The sequence below is a fragment of the Crinia signifera genome, chromosome 7 (assembly GCF_055691185.1).
Source record: "Crinia signifera chromosome 7, ASM5569118v1, whole genome shotgun sequence".
NCBI classification, from domain to species: domain Eukaryota; kingdom Metazoa; phylum Chordata; class Amphibia; order Anura; family Myobatrachidae; genus Crinia; species Crinia signifera.
In genome coordinates this window covers 39,461,472-39,475,616 of record NC_139223.1, presented here as the reverse complement: position 1 = coordinate 39,475,616, position 14,145 = coordinate 39,461,472, and the positions used below count along the sequence as shown (strand labels likewise).

At 42.8% G+C, this 14,145-nt stretch overlaps 1 long non-coding RNA gene across 1 annotated transcript in view; it reads right to left on the bottom strand.

The window, feature by feature from the left end:
- Positions 1-4,780: 4,780 nt before the first annotated feature.
- The window catches only part of LOC146019425 (uncharacterized), a 45,183-nt gene continuing 35,818 nt past the window's right edge, over positions 4,781-14,145 (bottom strand). The window contains exon 3 of the long non-coding RNA XR_014450538.1: positions 4,781-5,451. This is a non-coding gene — a long non-coding RNA (uncharacterized LOC146019425). The remainder of the gene's footprint in view (positions 5,452-14,145) is intronic.

Genomic DNA, 14,145 nt, shown 5'->3' with positions numbered 1-14,145 from the left:
CTATAGCCCCACAGACCGGCGCCCACAGTCCCTCAGCTCCTCCCCGCCACAGCGGGGCTTCGGGGCTATAGTACTGCCACTGAAACCCAGGGCTATTTTTCTGCTGGAAAGCTCCGGAACGCCGTTCCTGAAGTTCTGCTGAAAAATTACCTCATCTGGAACGGCATTCCGGAAGCTCTAATCAGCAGCGGTACAACTGCTGCATACTCTGCATCGGCCGGGTAAATAAAGTTCTGGTGTGTGGGGCATATGTTTAATGGACATCATGTGTGGGGCATATGTATAATGGGCATCACATGTGTGGCATATGTATAATGGGCATCACGTGTGTGGCATATGTATAATGGGCATCATGTGTGGGGCATGTGTATAATGAGCATCACAGACATTATATAAATAATAAGCATTACGGTGTGTGGCATATGTATAATGGGGCATCACGGTGTGTGGCATATGTATAATGGGCATCACAGTGTGTGGCATATGTATAATGGACATCACGGTGTGTGGCATATGTATAATGGGCATCACGGTGTGTGGCATATGTATAATGAGCATCACGGTGTGTGGCATATATATAATGGACATCACGGTGTGTGGCATATGTATAATGGGCATCACGGTGTGTGGCATAAGTATAATGGGCATCACGGTGTGTGACATATGTATAATGAGCATCACAGTGTGTGGCATATAATGGACATCACGGTGTGTGGCATATATATAATGGGCATCACGGTGTGTGGCATATGTATAATGGGCATCATGTGTGTGGCATATGTATAATGGGCATCACAGACATTATATAAATAATAAGCATTACAGTGTGTGGCATATGTATAATGGGCATCATGTGTGGGGCATATGTATAATGGGCATCACATGTGTGGCATATGTATAATGGGCATCACGTGTGCGGCATATGTATAATGGGCATCATGTGTGTGGCATATGTATAATGGGCCTCACAGACATTATATAAATAATAAGCATTACGGTGTGTGGCATATGTATAATGGGCATCACAGTGTGTGGCATATGTATAATGGGCATCACAGTGTGTGGCATATGTATAATGAACATCACGGTATGTGGCATATGTATAATGGACATCACGGTGTGCGGCATATGTATAATGAGCATCACAGTGTGCGGCATATGTATAATGGAGCATCACGGTGTGTGGCATATGTATAATGGGCATCACGGTGTGTGGCATATGTATAATGAACATCACGGTGTGTGGCATATGTATAATGGGCATCACGGTGTGGCATATATATAATGGGCATCACGGTGTGTGGCATATGTATAATGGAGCATCACGATACGTGGCATATGTATAATGGAGCATCACGGTGTGTGGCATATGTATAATGGGCATCACGGTGTGTGGCATATGTATAATGGGCATCACGGTGTGTGGCATATGTATAATGAACATCACGGTGTGTGGCATATGTATAATGGGCATCACGGTGTGTGGCATATGTATAATGGACATCACGGTGTGTGGCATATGTATAATGGAGCATCACGGTGTGTGGCATATGTATAATGGGCATCACGGTGTGTGGCATATGTATAATGAACATCACAGTGTGTGGCATATGTATAATGGGCATCACGGTGTGTGGCATATGTATAATGAACATCACGGTGTGCGGCATATGTATAATGGAGCATCACGGTGTGTGGCATATGTATAATGGAGCATCACAGTGTGTGGCATATGTATAATGGGCATCACGGTGTGTGGCATATGTATAATGGGCATCACGGTGTGTGGCATATGTATAATGGAGCATCACGGTGTGTGGCATATGTATAATGAGCATCACGGTGTGTGGCAGAGATATAATGGACATCACAGTGTGTGGCAGATATATAATGGACATCACGGTGTGTGGCATATGTATAATGGAGCATCACGGTGTGTGGCATATGTATAATGGAGCATCACAGTGTGTGGCATATTTATAATGGGCATCACGGTGTGTGGCATATGTATAATGAGCATCACAGAGTGTGGCATATGTATAATGGGCATCACGGTGTGTGGCATATGTATAATGGACATCACGGTGTGTGGCATATGTATAATGGAGCATCACGGTGTGTGGCATATGTATAATGGGCATCACGGTGTGTGGCATAAGTATAATGGGCATCACGGTGTGTGGCATATGTATAATGGGCATCACGGTGTGTGGCATATGTATAATGGAACATCACGGTGTGTGGCATATGTATAATGAGCATCACGGAGTGTGGCATATGTATAATGAGCATTATATTGTGCGGCATATGTATAATGGGCATCACGGTGTGTGGCATATGTATAATGGGCATCACAGTGTGTGGCAGATATATAATGGACATCACAGTGTGTGGCATATGTATAATGAGCATCATGGTGTGTGGCATATGTATAATGGGCTTCCGGCTCGGTGGCACGCTGCGCTCGCCACACTTTATAAAGTCACCTCCACACCGACGTGGATAGTGGGGGTATGAACAGGTCGGGAGGATGCGTACCGCCGCCCCTCGCTACGCTTCGGGCTGGCGTGGATAGTGGGGGTGTTTCAGGAACACATTCACACCTGTCATGTCAGAAGAAGAAGGGAAGAAGTTGCACTATGGATGCACACCTGGAAAGATAATTAATTTTTAATTTTTAAAAGGGTTGGTACTTTATTGTTAAACTCGTTTTTAAGAAATAAGGGGGAGTTTGTCAGTGTTCGTTGAATTTATAGGTTCACGGATAATCCCACCTTATTGGTTGTGAAATTGATAAAGTATTAAAAAGATTTTTGACACACATAAACAAACATACATATAACGTGATTTGCCGTACCGGCACTTTATAAAGAATAGAAAATGTGCATAAAGATTAAAAAATAGGCCTTGAATTCTATGTTGTTGTTTTCAGTTCATACACTGCCAAATTAACTCTGTTTTTTTCTATAGTCTTTGAATATTACAATGTTTCAAATGAATGACGTTCTGTCTCGAACTGTGTCTATTGTATTTATTCAAGTATTTGGATACTCTTTCCTTCTAAATTATTATTACCATTTATTTTGCAACAATTAGAATAGAGGAACAATTGTGCAGTTCTTATGCAGAGTCTTTTTTGATAATCTGCTGACCTCTTATGGTCATTTGGCACAATTGCAATTATATATACTGTTTTTTATTATTATTATTATTATTATTATTATTATTATTATTATTATTATTATTATTATTATTATTATTATTATATGACTCTTATTACCTTCAAATAGGATTTATGGTCATATGACTTGGTTACTTTGTCTGCTGTGCAGCAGTGTACAGTCAGACAATGTTCCTGGTTTCACTTATTACTTTTACACGTTTCAGGGAGTTCATCTTATGGATTAAGTACTACCTTTAGGTGTTTTACATACACTGAATTGTCTGATAAATTTACCGTAATTTAATCATTTACGAGGGGGGGCAGCATACTTATAGGCATGTTCTCTCACAACATGCAGAACTAAGATGCTGTTGATGGTATAAAAATCGTGTATTCTCCTCCCAATGTGTATTAGTAATCTGCTGACCTTTTAACAGTATATTACCATCTGCACAATTTTACTGCTTTATACAGCCTGGTTATTAACCTCCAGATTGGGTTTATGCCTCTATACAGGATCCTCTGCGTTCAGGGTAAGAGACCGCTATCAGGGGTACCATTACCTAGTAGACAATTTCTTGTGGCTCCACCTATATTTCACAGTACATGGTTGGGTTATACCATCAATCACACATTCTCTGATACTGACAGGGACGCTGCCTACGCTGGCCACGGGAACACTACTCTGACAGGGACGCTACACTAACTACGTAACTGTCGCCTTAAACTACACAAGTACCATAAAGAAAAATGTGGGGTATCCCCTGAAATCTCCCGCTTTAGGGGGAAACCTGCAAATACTAGGATTCCCTTATGGTATGAAGTTAAGTTTCCGAAGGACGGAATATCAATTGACAGAATCCCCACAACCAAATGACGGACAATATACTGACATACAGCGTACCTCCCAACAGTCCCAATTCCCGCAGGAATGTCCCGGTTTTCGGGGACATCCCTGTGTCCCGCCCGGGGTAGGGGGGGGGGCTGTTGGGAGCCCCCCTGTCAGCTGCTGAGCAGCGGTGAATAAACCCGTAGCCAGGGGGGATGGGCCATCCCCCCACAGTGTCAAAACGGGGTGTTTTTTGGTGCCTGGATGTGATTAATATTAAATGCAGTCCTCTTATTGCCACAATAAGGTGGAAAGAAATGCTAAAAATCATTTAAACCATGGAGGATAGAAACATGCAGAGATTGGAGAAGGGGGGGGGGGGGGGGGGGGATAAAAGAAGAGGCTTTTAATGGGAACCTTTCCCTAACTAACCCATTATTTGACCTGCCGACCACCAGAGGGGCGGGGCTTGTGTAAGGGGGCGAGGCCTCGGCTGCTAGCTGGCTGCAGCCTCCCTGCATTAGGCAGTGTCAGGAAAAAGGTTCTGCAAATTAGCAAGGAAGGAATCAGGTCTGAATAACCCCCTCAGTCACACACAGATTTACACATTAAATCGACCAATGGAATCTAGCAATGTAGTCATTTTATTTATGCAAATATGAGAATCATTTTGAGCGGGAAAGATAAACGGAGCAGAACCTGTTGACCTACAATATCCAGATTGTCGGAGTGATTCAGAGTCGCTCGCTGGGCTGAGAGTGTTTGGAGCCCTGCAAACAGGTACCTTCCGCGGCCTCTGTGCAGGGCCCCCTGCTCGCTGCACCGAGTGAGCCAGGATTTACGTGGCACCACGAAGGCCGCGGGGATAAGACGTCAGAGGCCCTCCCTCCCAAGGGGCTGGGAACGCCTGCGTTTCTCTGGGGAATGCCCAGAGAATGCCGGTGGCACACCCCCAGACACTTGCACTGTGTCAATCAGTGAGCGCATGGATTGTGCATGCACGGTCATGTGATAATCAGACGGGTCTGAATCATATCCCCACCCCCCTCTCACAGTGCTCATGTGAAGTGTTTTCTATTCTGGAAATGTTTTACTGGCATTGTAGATACCATTGCTGTAACTCTTAGTACATACAAGAACAAGGCTTGTTAAAGGTTTACCCTATTGCCATAACCCCGCTGTCACTTCCCTTCTGTAGGTTTGTATCTCCGTCCCCTGCCGCTTCCCCGGCTCTGTCACAGTGAAAGTTCTGAGCCTCTGTCTTCTCATTCTCCTCCGAGACATGGAGCTGAACACTTGTTCTCCTTCCAGCGCAGCGATGACAAGATTCTCTCACAGCAGGAGAGGTGCTGACAGCTCAGTGACAGGGAAGCTGGGGACGTGGGGACTGCAAATCCAAGCATTTCTCATTAATTAATAATTATCTCCTGATTCATCTGTAAGGCCGTCTCCGGTGTTTCTGTTGAATGAAACATCCTGTTAAATGGATTTAAATGAACACAGTAGAATAAATCAATAATTATGGGGGCAATTCAGGTTGGTTCGCAATGCACATTTGGGCCCGGATTCACTAAGGCTCGCTAAATAGCGTAGATTCGCTGCTTAGCGAGCCCTCTAATGCTGCCCATTGGTCGAGCGAATGCCTGCCCCCGTCGCAATGCGGATGGATGATTAGCATAAACCTATACTCGCACGGGAGCGTACGGGGCAAAAATCATTCGATGGTCGCCAACCAGCAAAGATTTTTCCCCTGTTCGAAAATATAAGTCAGTCTTGACTGACCTATATTTGCGGCCTGTCCGCGTTCCACCTACCGTTCCCATGCACCATCCCCCTGACTCATCAGTCCCTGCCACGGGATACGGTCACTGGGTCACCAAGCATTCGGTCTACAAGCATTAGGTCAAAATGCATGAAGGTTGACATGCAGAGGAACAGTATACTGTAGCTTTAAAAAAGGCATGTGTGCAGATGTGAAAGATTGCTAGGAAGGGTAAGTTAAGGCCCATGGCTACTATTATAAGACCCAGCTGACTTTATGTGGAAAAAGCTACATTTTCGGTAAGAGCAATTGTAGCGGCAAATGCGGTTGAAATTGTCCCTAGACAGAGGCAGGTGGTCAGGGCTACTTAGTTATGTTCAGTTGTGGGGTGGAGTCAGATTATTTGAAAGACGCCGGCAACAACTACAGTATAGTGCTAGAGTGTAGACGGGTGGAGAAGGGTGTCGGGGCATTCTATTGCTGATGCTAGTCAGGGGTGAAGGCCAAATTGGGCTGATTTGCTTGCGGCTGCGACAATCAGGGCTAGGAGGGCTGGAGTGGGGATGTTTATTGAGAAAAGAAGTTGGAATGATAGTGAGTCAAAGGATATTAAAAATCAGACGGTAGTGAAGAGGAAGCCGATGTCGCCGATACCGTTGTATAGTATCAAGGATGTATGTTTGGCAGCCGTCGCCCTCAAACTGCAGCCTAGGATTCACAGGGGTATGAATCCCTCAACTCCAAAAACACTCAACACATAGTAGGATCGCACCGGCGATGTTTGAAAAGGATGATTTCTCAATGTCAGGGGTTCTCTATGGACTTTTCTCCTGGGACCACACTGACCTTGATTCTGGTCCCTATTTTCATATAAAGGTATCTTTATGTCCAGTAGTATATCTTTTCGGCTTCTAGGAAACCTTAACCCCTTCCTGACGGAGCCTGTTTTTGCCTTCCTGACAGAGCCCTTTTTTTCAAATCTGGCATATATCACTAAAGTGGGGATAACTTTTTTTTGCTTTTACTTATCCCAGTGATTTTGAGATTGTTTTCTCGTGACACATTGTACTTCAAGTTAGTGGTAAATTTGGGTCGATACAGTCTGTGTTTTTTTGTGAAAAATACCAAAATGTCGTAAAAAAATGGAAAATTTTGCGATTTGCAAAATGTTAAATTTTCTGCTTGTGAGACAAATAATCTTACCACTCAAAATAGTTAATAACTAACATAGACCATATGTATACTTTATGTTGCCATCATTATTTCAACCTCATTTTCATTTTTTTGGACACTAGGAGGCTTAAAATATGAATAGCAAATTCTCAAATTTTCAAGAAAATTTCAAACACTGATTTTTTTAGGGACCAGTTCAGTTCTGATGTGACTTTGAGGGACTTGTATGTGAGACACCCCCATAAATGATGCCATTTCAAAAACTGCACCCCTCACAGTATTCAAAACAGCATTTTGGAAGTTTGTTAACCCTTTAGGTGTTTCACAGGAATTAAAACAAAGTGTAGGTGAAATTTCAAAATTTCATTTTTTTGCAGATTTTCAATTTTAATACATTTTTCTAAGGAACACAGCAGATTTTACTAGAGAAATGTGACTAAAAATTGATTCCCCCAATTCTTTGGTTTTCATAAATATCCTATATGTGGCCCTAGTGTGCACGGTGACCAAACCACAGGCTTCATAATAGAAGGAGCACCTACTTGATTTTGGAGCCTCCTTTTTATGAGATTATTTTTTAGGCACCATGTAGGTTTCTAGGCACCATAAGATGCTAAAAGTTAGGAACCCCCCCACAAGTGACCCCATTTTGCAAACTACACCCTTCAGGGAATTCATCAAGGGGTATAGTGTACATTTCAAACCCCCAGGGGTTTCACCAATTGTGGTACAACTGGGCAGTGAAAATGAAAAAAAATAATTTTTCATTTTCACAGCTCAGTTGTATCAAAATTGGTGAAACCCCTGGGGGTTTGAAATGTACACTATACCCCTTGATGAATTCCCTGAAGGGTGTAGTTTGCAAAATGGGGTCACTTGTGGGGGGGTTCCACTGTATGGGTGTTTCGGGGGTCATTCAACCAGAATCTGTGCTGCAAAATCCAAATATCACTCCTTCCCTTCTGAGTCCTGCCATGCACCCAACTGGTATTTTTTGGTCACATGTGAGGCATTGCCGTACTCGGGAGAAATTGGGGCACAGATTTTGGGGTGCTTTGTCTCCTTCATTCCTTGTGAAAATGAAAAATTTTGAGCCAGATCTGCATTTTTGTGTAAAAAAATTTAATTTTTTACAGAAAAATGCAGTTCTGGCTCAAAATTTTTCATTTTCACAAGGAATGAAGGAGACAAAGCACCCCAAAATCTGTGCCCCAATTTCTCCCGAGTACGGCAATGCCTCACATGTGACCAAAAAATACCAGTTGGGTGCATGGCAGGACTCAGAAGGGAAGGAGTGATATTTGGTGGTGGAATGAATGGTGGGTGCTATGTCGCATTAGCAAGACCCCCGAAGCACCAATACAGTGGAACCCCCCCACAAGTGACCCCATTTTGGTCACCAGCTTTGGAGAGACAGGGTTGTTTGTCACTCGCACAGGACTGTCCTCTAAGATTAAAGGGACACTGTTAGGACCCCCGTATGTAAAAAGTAATGTACTGTGTCTATAATCTAGACTTCGGAGGTGTGCTACCACTGGACAACAACGTATACATGGACACAATGTTTCAGAGGAAACAAGAGAAAAAGGTTGTCCCTGGTGTGGTGCACCTGTTACAAAAAATGAAAATTGATACAATAATATTTAACTTTTAATTCATCGTTTAAAAACTTGCGAAATATAAAACACAGAAAACATTAAATAGAAGTGATAGACAAAAAGATAGAATAAAAGTGTTTAAAATAAGGTGGCTGGATGGCGACGCACTGTCAACTGTTCTATTTCAATTTATATACGGATATGTCCTCACAGGTTTATAATGTTATGACCCTTCAGAAAGAGAAATGCCCGTATCAGGCTATCTGAATAATGAATCAAAACTATCGAGGCACTGTATATCCTGTGTACCCTACTTGGATGCTATATTGCTTAATACTATCCTAAAATAGGGGTCTCACGGAACCAGTGTCAGATAGTGGCAAAATGTGACAGTCTCAGGTTTGAGGGAACTCGAGTTACCAAATCTGTAAGTCAAATGCCAAGTGCTTATATATAGTGAGCTGCAAATATATTTTGAAGCAACCACCTGTTATTCACAAAAATATATGCCCGTATGACTGTGCTACGTCCAAAAGTTTGTATATGTGTATCACCAAAATAACTGCATCAGCACGGCCCTTGGTTCATAGGGTCACTCCAGCATTAGCATTGTATGAATATCGCTGTGTCAAGGGGTGGTTATAATTCCACATTAAAGGGGGCCCCCGTTCCTGGGTCACTCCAGCGTTATTAATGTACGAATATATCAAGGGGTGGTTATAATTCCACATACAAAAGACGTTGTGTTAGATTAAGTGGTTATAATTCCACAGTCAATTATATTTAGGAGTAGTCTTAATTCCACAGTAACAGCGTAATGTTCGAGAAATTGTAAAGTAATACGGAATAATGCTGAAATTAGTGGTTATAATTCCACTTTATAGACAGTCAGAGATGGAGCACAGTTTGGAACGTTGGCGCAGTCACATGTATATTTAATATTCAGATGTGGGCAGGTGGACGTAATGTCCCTCAAATACCCATAATGATTTACAAATGGTTTGCAGTTATGTATCTGCTTTAACAAAACAGAATAATGCTGAAATTAGTGGTTTTAATTCCACTTTATAGACAGTCAGAGATGGAGCACAGTTTGGAACGTTGGCGCAGTCACATGTATATTTAATGTTCAGATGTGGGCAGGTGGACGTAATGTCCCTCAAGTACCAATAATGATTTACAAATGGTTTACAGTTATGAGTCTGCTTTAACAAAACAGGGCTAACACAAGGCTGGCTAAGACTCGCAATAAGCTGTGGATTTCAGCACCGTGGCTGTGCCTGCAGAGTCTTCAAAGTGATCGTTATACTATGTTTGTTTGTACAGGATACATATTATGGTAGCAGTATCAATATTGTGTTTGCAGCACTATATATGTTCAGTAGTATAGTAATCAAGGCTGCATGTCGGATCTGCTGTCTGAATGAATAAATGAAGATTCAAATAACCCCCTAGGATATATCGGCAGTCGACCATGCAGTGTCGACACTTTATTTGGTAATGACTCAAGGCTGCTATCAGTATTAGCACCGTGGCTAAGAGTCAGTGCCACAGTTTAACAAGTTCTGTGGGTAACTTATGTAAATGCCCGAGCTGAGGTCACTCAATCAAAGAGCACATGTCAGCACTGCCGTCTGGGTAGACTTCAAAAATCGGTCTGCTACCAGGATTATATATTACAATGAGGCAGTGCACCTTATAAATCTAGGGTGTTTGCAGGTAAAGCCCTATAATCGGGTTTTTACCTAATAGCCTGTGGGAAAAGATTTACAGATCAAAATACATTTCTAACAGAGTGCGTCGCCAAACAGCGCACCGCTAGCCGGCGTACGCTTCGCAAATTAGCTTTTTCAAGGCCAACCAGACCCGATACCCGGAAGCTCCTTTTAAACCTGCCGTCGGGCAGGGTTCACCAATCACGGCTATTCGCCGCGTGTGGCTTAAAGGTTATTGGATGGTAATGTTCCCCCTGGTCATTGACGGCTATAATGTGTGACCAATCCCGGCTCTCATTATTTATTCATGAGTGCCGCAATCTAATAGGATTCTACACATCTCTCCCAGCCCCGTGTCTCGCGTGTAACCAATGGGGGTTCTCACCGCATACAAATCACGCCGGGATGTGTTCCTCCCCTTCTTCATATCGTACCAAATATTAAATATATATGCTGTGTATATCTTCGTATCTTTTACAGTATATGTCCTAAAAGTCCGCTCTTGCTGACGCTGTTAGTTCTATGGCATCATGATACTGTGCCTCTGTAGGTCCGACTGGACCCGATCTCTGGGAGCATAATTCAATTAGTCAAAGTGGAGTCAGGATGCAGGATATATATTATGGCATGATACAAAATGTATCAGTATATAGTCGTGATGATATCCCGTCTAATAGTTATACATGAAAAGTGATTGACAGATATTGCCTCGATGGGGCCAGTTGTATTACGTAATTACTGGATGTGTCCAGGAAGAAATAGGAAAGTAATAAAACAAATATATGTATATATATATAATAAAATATAATATATAGTGGGAGGCCAATCATAAAGTGTGATTGCTAAATATGTCCAAGAGAAAGTAAATAAAAGATATATAGTGGGAAACAGTCTGGTATTCCTCTGACAATGCAAACCTCACTGTCAGAGAGGTGTAGGTAGGATGCTCATTCTCAAAATACGTAATGAGCCAAGTTAGTAGTACATCAGGATGTGACAAGTGTAAAGAGAAGTGATCAGGAATATAATAAAGTGTTATATGATTGTGATCTTAAATGTATTGGTGTTTAGAGTAGATAGGTGTAAAATGAGGTGAGTCTGTATCGAATCATAATACGTACAGTGATAATACAGTGTGAAGCATACATTATGCCAAAATGAGTTATAAGAGATAGAGTATAAAAAATAAAGTGTGGGGAGAGATGTGTTGAATTCAAAACAGGTGAAGTATGCAGCAAACCAAAACAGAACGAAAACTCATGTGAATAGAGAAATAAAAGGGAAGGGGATATTTAAGAAATATTAGAAGGTAAGGGCCCATATTGGCCTATATAGCAACTCATCTGATGAGTTATCCCGTAAGACATAATACTTGTAATTGTGTAGTGATGAATCTACAAAAAAGTTGTAGATCATAATACCAACCGGCAACCCTACAGCTGTTACACTGATCAATTTATCTTCAAGTAATACGGCAAGAGTACACATCTATACTAACATGAGGTGGATACTCCTATCTCCGCATGATGTGCACAAGGACCGTAGGATACGTATAAGGGGGTAATGATTTAGCGTGTTCCCGCTGGAGGATGATGAATGAACAAGGTACATGGGATGAGGGGGAGGAAGAGATGGTTTCTAAATATCTGTCAGGCACTGGACCAGCGATATTTCAATATGTATACTGAAGCTGTCATAATGTTATGTGCTTCTTAAGCATGTGTGTCTTGCCGCTGTTTCTACAATGATGAAGCGTATGAAGGAGTAACAGCATATATGTCGCAGGTCCGTGGCCCCTGGATAGTGATCAGAGGCATTATATGGGATTGGAGAGGTCAGAACAACAACCAAAAGTAAAAATAAAAATAAAAATAAACACAGAAGCAAAGACAAAAACAGAGAAACGGGATTTGAGGCAGAATTGGAGCAGCCCATATGAGGAGTTTGAGAGGAAAGGAGGGTGCAAAAAATTGGATGGAGTTGAGGTTTATCAGAGAAATGCTGAGAATTTGTTCTCCTCATTTATACCCTTAGGTGACATGGTGTCCATTAGGAAAATCAACCTGGTTTCCTGTCTCAGGAGTTCACCATCCAGGTCACCTCTACGGATTCCCAGGTCCACCTTCAACATGCCATAAGCCTTCAACCCACTTGGGTTGCTGTTGTGATATTTATAAAAGTGGCGGGCCACTGGTGTCAGGGTTTTCATTGCTTGTCTGTCCCTGGGGGCATTCCTGATGCTGGCAACATGTTCCAAAATTCTTCTCTTGAGGGGTCTAGTTGTCTTCCCTATGTATTCTTTCTGACACGGGCATTGTAAGTTGTATACGACCCCTGCCGTATCACAGGTAATGTAGTTTTTTATCTTCCATTCTTTTTGGAATTTATCTTGGTAGGAATTCTTGGAGTTCATGAAGGGGCATGCTTTGCACGTGCCACATTTGTATGACCCTTTTTTTCTGATGTTAGGCTTGGTCATCTTGTCTAGGTGGCTGTGAACCAGAGTGTCTCGGAGATTTTTACTCCTACGCCAACTTATTTGTATCTTATCCCCTAAAAGTGGGGATAGATCTTGATCCGTTTGTAACACATTCAGATGGTTATTAAGAATTTTCTGAATTTCCTTCCATTCCTGGCAATATGTGCCAATAAAACGAATCTTCTCATTCTGTCCAGAATTCCTCATGTTTTTCTTTGAGGGAGCAAGGAGTTGTTCTCTACTAACTTTCATGGTATCTTTGTATGCTGTCTTGATGGTTCGCTTGCTATATCCCCTTTCCTGAAGGCGATCACTTAGTTCTCCAGCCCTCTTTTCAAAGGTGTTTGTCTGTGAGCAATTTCGTTTTGTACGCAAAAATTCCCCTTTGGGGAGCCCCTTAATGACCGGTGGGAAGTGCGCACTCGTATAGTGAAGTAGGGAGTTAGTGGCAGTTTTTTTGCGGTATAAATCCGATGAGATGGATCCATCTTCCTCAATCACCAAGTGCAGGTCTAGATAGTTTGCTTCTGTTTGGCTCATCTCGAACGTAAGGTGCAGGTTAAGTTTATTGATGTTCAAAATGTTTATGAATTTGATGAACATTTCTGCACTCCCCTCCCATATAATCAACAAGTCGTCAATATATCTGAGCCAGAGTGAGATGTGGTCCGTATAGATCTCATTTTCTTCACTGAACACAACTTCTCGCTCCCACCACCCCAGGTACAGGTTCGCATACGTGGGGGCACAGGTGCTCCCCATCGCAGTCCCCCGTACCTGGAGGTAGAAGTTCTCATCACACACAAAATAATTGCGATTCAGGACAAAGTGTAACAATTTGATAATTATGCCATGTAAGTCAGATTCACGGTCCATATTAAGGAAATATCTGGTTGCGTTGATGCCATGTTCGTGATGGATACTCGTATAAAGGCTCTCAACGTCACACGTTATGAGCCATGAGTTTTTGTCCAGAACAACATTTTGAGCCAGATCTGCATTTTTGTGTAAAAAAATTTAATTTTTTACAGAAAAATGCAGTTCTGGCTCAAAATTTTTCATTTTCACAAGGAATGAAGGAGACAAAGCACCCCAAAATCTGTGCCCCAATTTCTCCCGAGTACGGCAATGCCTCACATGTGACCAAAAAATACCAGTTGGGTGCATGGCAGGACTCAGAAGGGAAGGAGTGATATTTGGTGGTGGAATGAATGGTGGGTGCTATGTCGCATTAGCAAGACCCCCGAAGCACCAATACAGTGGAACCCCCCCACAAGTGACCCCATTTTGGTCACCAGCTTTGGGAGGGGGGCTGGCGCTGCGGCTGGCGGGGGGGTGGGAGGGGTGCTGGCGCTGCGGCAGCCGGGTGGGTGGGAGGGAGGGGGGCTGCCGGGTGGGAGGGGGGGGGGGGCTGGCGATCGGTGGT